The sequence below is a fragment of the Condylura cristata genome, unplaced genomic scaffold (genome assembly GCF_000260355.1).
Source record: "Condylura cristata isolate star-nosed mole 26May11 unplaced genomic scaffold, ConCri1.0 scaffold00006, whole genome shotgun sequence".
NCBI classification, from domain to species: Eukaryota; Metazoa; Chordata; class Mammalia; order Eulipotyphla; family Talpidae; genus Condylura; species Condylura cristata.
The window spans coordinates 17,347,364-17,358,361 of NW_004567107.1; the positions used below are offsets into that span (position 1 = coordinate 17,347,364).

The 10,998-nt window shown below is 46.3% G+C and overlaps 1 protein-coding gene across 2 annotated transcripts in view; it reads right to left on the bottom strand.

Moving 5' to 3' along the window:
• LOC101635968 (A-kinase anchor protein 2) overlaps window positions 1-10,998 on the bottom strand; it is a 384,285-nt gene that overhangs the window by 85,326 nt on the left and 287,961 nt on the right. Inside the window, exon 1 of one of the 2 annotated variants that reach the window (XM_012721382.1) lies at window positions 10,921-10,992. The exons of the other annotated variant lie outside the window; for it this stretch is intronic. The gene's annotated coding sequence lies outside the window, so the exon portion shown is untranslated. Of the gene's footprint in view, window positions 1-10,920; window positions 10,993-10,998 lie in introns of those variants that run through there. 2 annotated transcript variants of the gene reach the window in all.

Sequence of the window (10,998 nt, forward strand, 5' to 3'; positions counted from 1 at the left end):
AGTTTGATTCCCGCCCGCCCTGGAGGTGACCCACATGGCACGGCAGACCTCTCCTGACCCACCCGCTGTTTCCCTCAGCAGTATACTTCGTCGATGTGCCTGTTCTGCTCCCCACTCTGTCTCTGGTGAATCCTCTCGCTGCCCCTGAGCCTCTGGCCTGTACCCTAGTTCTGTATGCATAAATAATTTTTTTAAGAAAGAAAGAAAGCCCTTGAAATGAGGTTCAAGGTTTGAGTCAATTGTACACATTTTGTATTATGCCTTCTTCTTCATATAAACTCTGTCCTTGTTTCCAGTCCATTCTCACAAAGCCCCAGTAATTGTTACTCTGCATGTGTCCAAGTATTTGCAGCCATCAAGGGTATGATGATTCACAGGCTAACTATGAAAGGCATCGTTTTGGCAGTGATAGTTTAGTGGGTCTTACAAGAGATGACAGATATTATCGAGTCCATGAAGAGCCTTGTGGAGTTCATGAAACAGGCCAGTATGGCTAGAGAGCATGGCTGGAGAGGAGTGGCACCCCAGGGAGACAAAGGCCTCTAGAAGACATACATGGCATCTAGAAGAAGACATACAAACAGAGACTGCCTTCAAAACAAAGGGATTACAGAGGCAGGCAATGGATGGTCACCGTTTAAACAAGTAGCCTGACCATATTTAAAGGCAAGACTCCTCTCTCCCGTTGAAGAGTCGGCACACAAACAGGAGAGGAGGAAAAATATGTATTTCACGGCTCAGGCCTTGACTAATTCAACTTATCTCTCCCACCTGCAGTGTCTCACTTTTACAATGGGATCAAAAGGGGATAGCTTATATAAGTTGTACCTGGCCCATAACAGGTACTTAGCCGCTGATTATAGTCATGAAAACTGCTCTAAGTTCAGATGTCTGGTTTCTTCCTCTCATTTATACATCTTCAAGACTGACGTTTGCTATACACAATGGAATACAACTTGGCTATAAAAAGGGAGGAAATCTTGTCAATGGTGACAATATGGGTGAAATGAGGTTAATGATGCTAAGTGAAGTAAGTCTGAAGGAGAAATGCAAATGCCAAAGCTTTTCACTCCTATGTAGAGCACAAAGACACATAACAAAAAATCCAATTAAAACAAACTCTAGAAATATGACTGCAGAATTTAGGCTACTAGCGGAAGAATGGAAGGAGTGGGGAGCAAAGGGAGAGGGGGTTTCAGTGGACTCTGGTAGAAGATTATGAGTGCTTTAGTGATGGGTGCAGTGTGGTAACAGACCCCTGAAGAGGTGTGAACCTAGCCACTAAATCATATGCACTGTTGTAAACTAATGTTACTTCAATAAAAATGTCAACAAAAAATAGCAATGTTCGATGCAAAAAAAAGGACTGACATTTAAGACAAAATTATTTTGTAAGACAGACAGTTCCCTACTTACGAGTTTTCAGCTTTTCAATGCTGCTGATGTGGTGTCTATTTAGCAGAAACCATTCTTTCAATTTTGAGTTTTTATCTTTTCCCAGATTAGCAATATGCAGCCAGCTACCCAGGACACAGGGTCATGAGCCCATATGCAACAGGGTACTGTGTGCCAAGGCTTTCGGAAAATTCTATTTTGCTTTTTTACCATCACATCTACAAGATGCTTCTGATGAGACGAGGAAGAGCAAGACAATTACTCTTGAGATGAAATTCAAAATAGTGGGCCCTCCCTGGTGGCGCAGCGGGTTAAAGCACAGCACTGAGAATCTAAAGCCACTTCCCCATGAGTTCGATTCCCGACTGCCCTGGAGGTGACCACATGGCATGGCAGACCTCTCCTGACCCGCCCGCTGCTCCCCTCAGCAGTGTACTTCGTCGATCTGCCTGTTCTGTTCTCCACTCTGTCTCTGGTGAAGCCTCTCACCGCCCCTGAGCCTCTGGCCTGTACCCCAATTCTGTATGCACAAATAAATAAATCTTTAAAAAAAAATTCAAAATAGTTATCCACCTGTTGGCTAATATAAGTATTCTGTGAAAGCTGAAGGTTATTTGGGCTAAGCTACAATGTTCCAGATTAGGTGTATTAAATGCATTTTTGATTTGCTATATATATTTTTAAAAGATTTATTTATGCATACAGAACAAGGGTACAGGTCAGAGGCACAGGTGTGGTGTGAGAATTCACCAGAGACAGAGTGGGGAGCAGATCAGGCAGATCTACCAAGTACACTGCTGAGGGGAGCAGTGGGAGGGACAGGAGAGGTCACCAGCACCATGTGGGTCACCTCCGGGGCCAGGATCTAACTCACACTGAAGTGGCTGCCGCCAAGCTTGCAGTGTTTCCTCCTAACCTGATGCACCACCGGGAAAGACCCAAAATTTCATTTTTAAAGCCCCACTGTCCTTACTATACATTGAGCATGCTGGTTCACTTTCTGGTCATGCTTCAGCTTGATTTTCGGGTTATAAAGGACTAAAGACAGAGGGGGGGGGGGACACAGATGGACAGAAGACAGTTTAGGACCAGAAGCTAAAGAAAAAGGAGAAAAGGAAAAAGGATCGTTGTTTTCCAGTGAAAGTGCCTGCAGCTTGGCAGAATTAAAGAAGTAGAATGAGAAGAGAGAGAGAGACCCAGAACACAGGCAGCAGGAGAGGGGAGGTTTCACCTCCCTTCAGCAGTCTGCCTTATTCCCTTTCCTCCCCCTGCCTCCAGGTGGCACAGCTGACCCAGTCCAGCTTGCTTGGGAGCTAAAGGACAGCACAGAGGTCCAGCAGGTTTGGGAAGTAAAGTAGCCAAGGCATAGCAGCCTAGCAAGATGAAGTTGGAAGTGACACCCTTAGCACCTCCAGTGTGGACACCAGTTCTGAAACATTTCCACTCTCAAGAGTCTAAGGCAAATCTTTCATGCTTCGAATTTAAGCTCTTTTTCTCATTTCAAGTCCCAATACAAAGAATCACATTTGCATGACACACTGCAATTAGTACCATCTCATGGTACAAAGATATGCTTGCTAGAGACCTGCATATATCTGAAGCTACAAAAACTTATTCACAGGATGTGAATTCTGGTAACCAACAACAAGACTGTGGCTTATACATAGGCACCAAGGACATTTGGTGCAGGATAATTCTTTGGGGCTGGGGTGGAGGGAGCTGTCCTGAGCATTGTCGGTATTTATTTAGTTGCACCCCCTCATGATTCTTTCTAGAAGCTCTGGTCAAGTACATCAATGCTAGTGCTGAGGCCAGTTTTCAGAGTGGAGCTGTTGAACCTTCTTCATCCAAGCCCCATGTGGCAGAGCTTCCCAGGAGAGGGCAGAGGCGCAGATCCTGATTCCATGAGGCTCAGGATTCTCTAGTTTCGGTAGCTCCTGGGTGATGCCAACATCTTAGGTTCCTAGTGCTCCCCACATTGCGGACGTAAGGTGTTATAGCACTGGTTGAACAAGAGGAAGCTGGGAGGAAAACTGGCCTGGCACGGTGGAGCTGTGAGCCCCCTGGCTGGTTACCTCAAAGTGCCTCCTCAACCTCATTTGAAAAAGGTGGTGACTGGAAGGATTAAGTAGGCTAATAGAGATAAAGCAACCGGCTTGACATCTGGCACTCAACAAAAAATCGATTCCCTTCCACTTCCCTTTTAGTTCCTCCCAGCAACCCTGGGGATTCCAGGGAATTCAAGCATCAGAAAGAACAGCAAGCTAAGGGGAGTGGGAAGATTGCAAGGAATTCCCTAAAAAAGAAACTCCACTCTGAGTGGTGGCTCAGAGGGGGGGATTTCTTCCCCTCTTGTTGCTTGCTCACTCTTGTACTCTCTCTCTGTGGCGGTTTACTATAACATCTGTCACCCTTTGGAGGCTGTGAGTTGTTCTCCTAATGAAGTATCTGATGAAAGAATATTTAAAAACAATGTGTACACTGTGATTTCATGCAAAACCAATGCTTCCCACTGGAAGGCTATCTCTGTGCTATATTTTACACTGATCTGAACTTGACAAGAGAAATGGCGCCCAACAGGAATAATCACACACTTTGGACAGAAACTAAATTTCCAGTATAGTTTTGTTCATCTTCTTCCCCACCCCATGAAAAACTCCCGCTCATCTGTAATTGTGTCAGAGGAGAATTTTTGCTATCCTTTGCAAGGATAAAATGTTCTACTGCAAAAATTCAAGTTTGCCAGACTAAATATAGCCTTGGGATCACACAGTCATGCTGCATGGACCTTGATTTTAACACACATACAGAGAGCTTTTCAATTCAGGGTTGGGAAGCATTTGAATTTCTAGAATATGAGCTAAGATTTATTCCTTTGGGAAAGTCAGTCCTCCAGCACCCACATAAAAAGAGCTAGACAATGGCATCTTTCTCCACTTATAAGCTGTATCTCAAAACTGACTCCAAACAAAGTTTCTGCATTATTCCAATGAGCAGATGTCAGCAAGCTGGGAGACAGCATGCCAGCCAGATAACTGCCCCCCCCCCCCTGCAAAACGTGGTTTGTTCTTCCTTATGCCTTTGACTGGCAGTTGATCCAGGTGTTACCTGGCAGAGCTCTTCTGCTTGGGAGGTCTGGAGAGGTGGGGGGGTGAAAAGGTAGGAAATCATTCCCAATGAGAAACAATTTCTGAGTTACTCAAAATATAGAAGGGAAGCATAAAGAAAATATGGAAGATACCTCAAAAGTCCAAGTTCTTCTGGGTAAAGAGAGGAAAAGGAAGTCAGGCAGACTCCCCCAAGTCAAAATGCCTGGGTTAGGGATTCCCAGTGTCCAAGGTCATCTGTGTGATGCATGAAAAGTTCTTTCTACTAGCCCCAAGGTTCACCACAAACAACCTGAGAAGACTCTTGGGGCACAGAATGGTCACCAAGGAACCCCTCACTCTGCACAGAAGTTGGGGTGACACTGGAGTCTGGGGCCTCAAGATGGACAGGCCCTCCTCACCCCTCTCTGCACCCTCCAGTCCCCATGGAAACCTTGACGGGGTCTTCCCTCCTAGCAGACAGTGACTAAAAAGAAAACTTTGCAGAGGCAAAACAAACTGGGTTTGGTGCTACAATTTCTGCTTTTGAAATCATGTTGCTTGTGATTCCCCAGCTACTTTCTCTAACAGATTCACTTCCTTAAACATACAGGCTTATGCTAGACCAATACCCAGTGCTGGCTGGCACCTCGATTTGCTGGAGGGATTGGAAGCAAGGGTGGCGGATACCTTTCGCATGTGCTTGTTGAAAAGAATGATTTACGGTGCTTAGAAATCAACTCAAAATGTCTCTGGTATGTCTGCCCCACGTGCTACGCAAACCCTACTGTAAGCCCATGAAAAGCTAAACAGCAGAACAAAAGATTGGATACCTTGGGCTTTTGAGGTTCTTCTGAAAACCTTTTTTTAATTTTAACTGTCAATGCAAATCTTTCCTTAGATCATTAATCCTCGTGCTTCAGAAAGAGCAAGCATATTTACAGCTGCATGAGAGGCCTGCTGCAGCTCTATGAGAAACCACGGCGTCCATCACACTGCCAATCACTGAGTGAATTTAAAGATCAGAGTTAGTATCCTTATGTGGGTCCATTTTACCAAGAAGGAACAAATCTGAGTTAAAGTGAAAAAAGGGGGCATAAAGAAATTACAGAAGACGCATCAATAGTGTAAGTGCTTTGGCAAGGAGAGAAGTCAGGAAGATGACCCCAGGTCAAAAATCCCTCAGAGGGTCCTCCCTGGTGGCGCAGCGGGTTAAAGCACAGCACTAAGAAGCTAACACCACTTCAGCATGAGTTCAATCCCCGCCTGCCCCAGAGGTGACCCACATGGCATGGCAGACCTCTCCTGACCTGCCTGCGGATCCCCTCAGCAGTGTACTTCGTCAATCTGCCTGTTCTGCTCCCCACTCTGTCTCTGGTGCATCCTCTCACAGCCCCTGCACCTCTGGCCTATACCCCAGTTCTGTATGCTTAAATAAATCTTTTAAAAAAAAAATCCCTCAGATCCAGGTCAAATGCCTCAGGATGGAGACCCCCAGGGCCCAAGGTCATCTGTGCCATAGGAAGATCTAGCTCAGTTCTAACCCCATAGCTTCACTTCAAACAACCTGGGAAGAGATTTGGGGCACAGATAGAATGGCCACCAAAGGAACCCCTTGCTTCACTCAGAATTTGCAGGGGGTGGGGTGGGAGGGGGACCTGGGAGAGGAAGTCAGGTTTGCAGAATCCCCACATTCAAAACAATTAACTTTAAAAACTGTTGACGTATTTGGATCTACTATAAAGACAAAAGAATATTAGATATCAACTGCAGAAACCATCCAATTTGGGGGGAAAATACAACATATGCAAGGGACTTAATAAACATCTCATTTAACACAGTTCTGAAATAGGCAGTTATGGCACCCCCATTTTTTTTTTATTAAAAAGTTTATTTTTACATCATTTTTTACATTTTTTTTTTCATCTCAATTGTAATCCCCACGGGTTTCCCATCACCAAATCACCCCTGATGGCACCCCCATTTTTATAAATAAAGAAACTTTCACTTCTTGTGACATGCTCCAGTTCTTAAAGAAAATGTGGTCAAGGCACTAGTCTAGCGTTGGACTCCACCATCCTGGATGAAAGACAGTATTTGTATAGATGGTTTCACTCACCCAGTCTGCTCCAATCAAGTGCCAAAGCTAAATGCAAAGTCCCTACCCACATTTAAATTTTTTTTAAAAGACTCAAAGGAGAGGGATTGTCTCTAAGAAGTTCTGCATCTCTCATCTCTGACATTCACACAGGATCCTCCTCAGCGGGGAGGATTACTAGACTTACTAGACTTGTTTTGTCTTGCAAAACAAAAACTCTGCCCTTCAGTGATGGGATCATTTCATCCCCCATCATTGCCCTCCTCCTGGGCAAGGAAACCAGCACCTGCCGCCATGTGGCACTGCCTCCAATTGCATGGGCCACTGGGTCATTCTGAGACTCCCATCAAAACATGCCAGTTTTATGCCACCTTAGGGTGTGCCTTGATGAGAGAGGGGAGGTGGGGGACCCAAGGATTCCTCAGTCCCTTCTATGCTTTCCATCCTGGTCTGCATATCGTCAACCTGGGAACTCACTTCAGAAGGCAAAAAGAACCCCTTGCTGGACCTGTTTTATATTCTGGAAAGTGGTAAGGTGTTGACTGATATTTTTTTTTTATGGCACTCTACTATTAAAGAGAGTCGGATGAAAAACAGAAATGAAATTTTGCATTTGGCAGATTTTAGTTTTCTCAAAAGCCAGCCCCCAATGTCTGTCCTGGAGTAGGTTCCACAATTATACTCCTACACTCCTGTAAGTCATAATTGGCATAGAGCTAACATCACACTGAGACTACAAATCCTGAACTGTCAAGGGAAAGAACAGTACAATAACCTCCTAAACCAGGCAAGGCAAAAGGCAGGACAGTGATTCATGACATCTTAGAAATAGTTTCATCACCAGTTGAAACAAAGTTTTTAAATTTAGGCTTAAGCTTTGGTGATTGCCATCTTTAGAGCAAGCCATTACTTAAGTACTTAATTAATAGAGTACTTTTAAAACCACAGAGACAGGGCCCTCCCTGGTGGCGCACTGGGTTAGGATGCAGCACTGCAACCTAGCTGTTGCCACCTCAGTGTGAGTTCAATCCCAGCCTGGGAGGTGACCCACATGGCGCCGCAGACCTCTCCTGTTTCACCCACTGCTCCCCTCCACAATGAACTACTTCGACCTGCCTGTTCTGCTCCCCGCTCTCTCTGTGGTGAATCTTCTCACAGCCCCTGTACCTCTGGCTTGTACTCCAGTTCTGTATGCATGCATACATAAATCTTAAAAAAATCAGAGACAAACTCTAGAACTTTCTCTTCAAGTAAATAGTGGATTTTCTGGCTAGAATAGAGATGATTTCAACTTTCCTAAAATACATTTCTGAGAAATGCAAAACTTGCAGTCTTATATATTCTTAGAAGGGGACAATCTAACAATACACATAACGTTCATCTTCCATTATGGTCCATAGAGACTGAATTCCTCAGGTACAAGCCTAAGGCTTGGTGCCAGGATAGGATGGCAGCCTAAGGAACCCCTTGCTCTGCAGAGAACCTGGGGGTTGAGAGGGGAAATCAGGTTTGTGGCCACCCAGTGCTGCCAGATGAGGCTGCTGACCATGAGATCCCAGAGCCCAATGTTTATTAAGCTTCAAAGAAAATCTGCATCTGAGTTTTATGCTTGCACTTATTAAAAGTATACAATCTGGTAAGTACTATCAATCAATTACTTCGAATTTCCAATATTTAGCCAGGGTCCCGGATAGATAATCTAAGCAAATGGTAACACCCATGTTTCCTAAGATCAAAGAAAGCCATTCCAGAGGCTAATTCAAGACAGAGTATTCTGCAAGTGTAGAAAAGTATATTTTCTAAATGTATAAAATTAAAAAGGGGAACTAAGAACCATGTTCTTGGACTTCAGAAATACATGTTCAATACATTCCTCTTTCAATTATTAAAATCCCTCAACACAACCTCCATCCTAAATTCAATTTTATCTTTATTTAAAACATTTCTCATTGGCCTAATAACTAGAGACGTGTGAGGACAGTTATGACAGAAATCTGGGACATGAGAGCTTTAAGAATCTAACCAATCTACAAAAATGGGTATCTAGACAATGATTACAAATAGAAAATCCAAGGCGTTAACATCTTCAAAAAGTAACACTCCCTAAGTTAGCTAGTTTTAGAGATAAAACAAATAGTGGATCATCCCCTCCCCCTCACCTGATACCAAGGGCATCCTGCTTCATCTTATTAGCCAGAGATCCAGAGGCTACTGAGTCAGAATAAACGGTTTATGAAAGTGAAATAAATTCTGACAACACTATCCTGAACGCTGCAGGCAGGAGACTGGACCAGCCGTGCCACAACTGTGAGATAATGGGTATTTCAAAATGTTTGTCCCATCTCAAAACCCAGCATCCCAGAAAGAAGCTAAATGGGCCCCAGAGAAATATCCCAACACTTACTGCACCATCTGTGAGGAGAGGGGCTGGGAAACCCCTTTTTTCTGGTCCAGGACTCATTTTAATTGTATAGCCTAAAGCAGCTGCTGGCTCTGCAAAGATCTTGGGGTGTGCCTACTCAAAGGGGAAGGTACCTTGTAAGCAAGGACCAGTGTCCAAACTGGGGAGGAGAGCTGGCAGTAGATGGTTGTTTAGAATGGGTTTTAGGGCAAGTTTTTAATTCTTACAAATTCTGATTTTTTTAAAAAACAAAGAATAAACTCCTTACTAGATACACCTCATTTCTAGACAGGCGGTTATGAAATTTTATCCATCAATGCTGGTGAAGCTGCCTGACTGGGAGAAAGAGCGTTTGATTAAAGTGGGAATATTTCCAGGAAGAAAAGTGTGATGCTTAAATGAATGTTCTTTAATTAGAACAAAGTAAAAAAAAAAAAAAAACAAACAAAAAACAAAAACAACCCTGAAATAACAATGAGTGATGGGCTTGAACTTCTTCAGTCTCAGGGTGTATGTGAACCTACCTGTGTTAAAACGAAGCTTCCTAGAAGTTAATTTGTTCAATGACTCAAGAATATAAAATATACAATAGAAGGAGGAGAGTGGAGGGGGGAGGAGAAGATGACAGATAAAGGGGCAGAGAAGCTCTTTTCAAAGGTAAATACATTTAGAAGGGGAAAAAAGAGTAAGTGTGCCCAAATTAGTGTCGCTGCACTTTAAAAATGCTACAGGGAAGGGAACAGATTTGTCGGTGCGATCACACACGCTCAAAGCGCCACACCACTCTACCCCCGGCGGGAAACTGACTTGGCCGGGTCTGCAGCGAGAATGAACCGTCGCTAGAACCGCGTAACCTCTTTCTCACCTCCTTCCCAGACGCCCTATTTTTGCGGACTGGGGAGAGTTCCCAAGGCTGGGAGCGTGTCTCCTCGGCGCAGGGGGAGCCCCAAGACCAGGCTGCGGTGCAGCTCACAGGAGTCCCACCGGCCGCCGGGCTCCGCACAGCCCGCAGCCGCCCCTCCGCCTCCAGTTTTCACTGGGTCGGCAGCGCCGCCGCTCGGGGTCTGGCCACCCCGGCTCCCGGCTCCCGGCTCTCACGGACTTCCATTCAACCCTCGGTTCTTCACTTCGTCGTCCGAGAATTGCCCGGGACCGCTAACATCCCCTTGCTCCTTCCTCCTCACCATAAGCACGGTTTGTCCAGCGCTCACCACCATAACCCGCCCGATCGACTCCCCAAAATGTCTCCCCAGAGGGCCCCAAGAGACGGACTTCCAGTTTTACCCTGGACTGTAAGCACCGGCCCTAAGCGCAGGGGTCCCAGCGTCCAGACAAACTTCAGGGCTCCGCTCCGACTCGCACGCCGCTCCCTCCCGCGCAAGGGGCAGCCTCGCCGCCCAGCAACTGCGCCTCAGTCCGAACGGGCTCTGGCCGGTCGCGAACCGGCCTTCCCCGGCCTCAGTCTCCCGGCAAAGCTCCGGATTTCCGAAAACGCCCCCAGCTCTGCCATCTAGGGAGGGAAGCCCCGCGTCTTCCCCCGAACCCGAGCCGGCGGCTCCATTCACCGAAGCTCGGGAACGCGGGGAGGCGGCCAAGGCGTTTGATTTCACTGCTTTTCCGGTACAGCCCGCTGTGTTTGGGTACAGGGTTCCTAAGTTCATTTTTGAAAAAAGCATATGTAGGTATTGAAAAAGCAGCGAAAGGCGTGCCTCCCGGATTCAAAGCCACATGGCACAGCCCCTTGCAGGCAGGCGCCCATCCCGCACACGCTCCGCCGGGCAAGGGCCATAAAAACCCGGGTAAAGTCCGTGATGCTTCCAGGGCCCCCAAACCTCCAGGCGCTCTCAGGCCACCCTTGCCCACGCCCGAGGCCCCAATACCAGGAGGGCGCCCCAGGGACGAAGTGCCTGGGGCCGCCGCGCCCAGCTGTTGACACCCACCTCTGGGCGCCGGGTCCCGGGAGCGCGGACTCTGGGCTCCGCTCCGGCGTGAGGTGACCACTGCCTCCTCCTACGGGC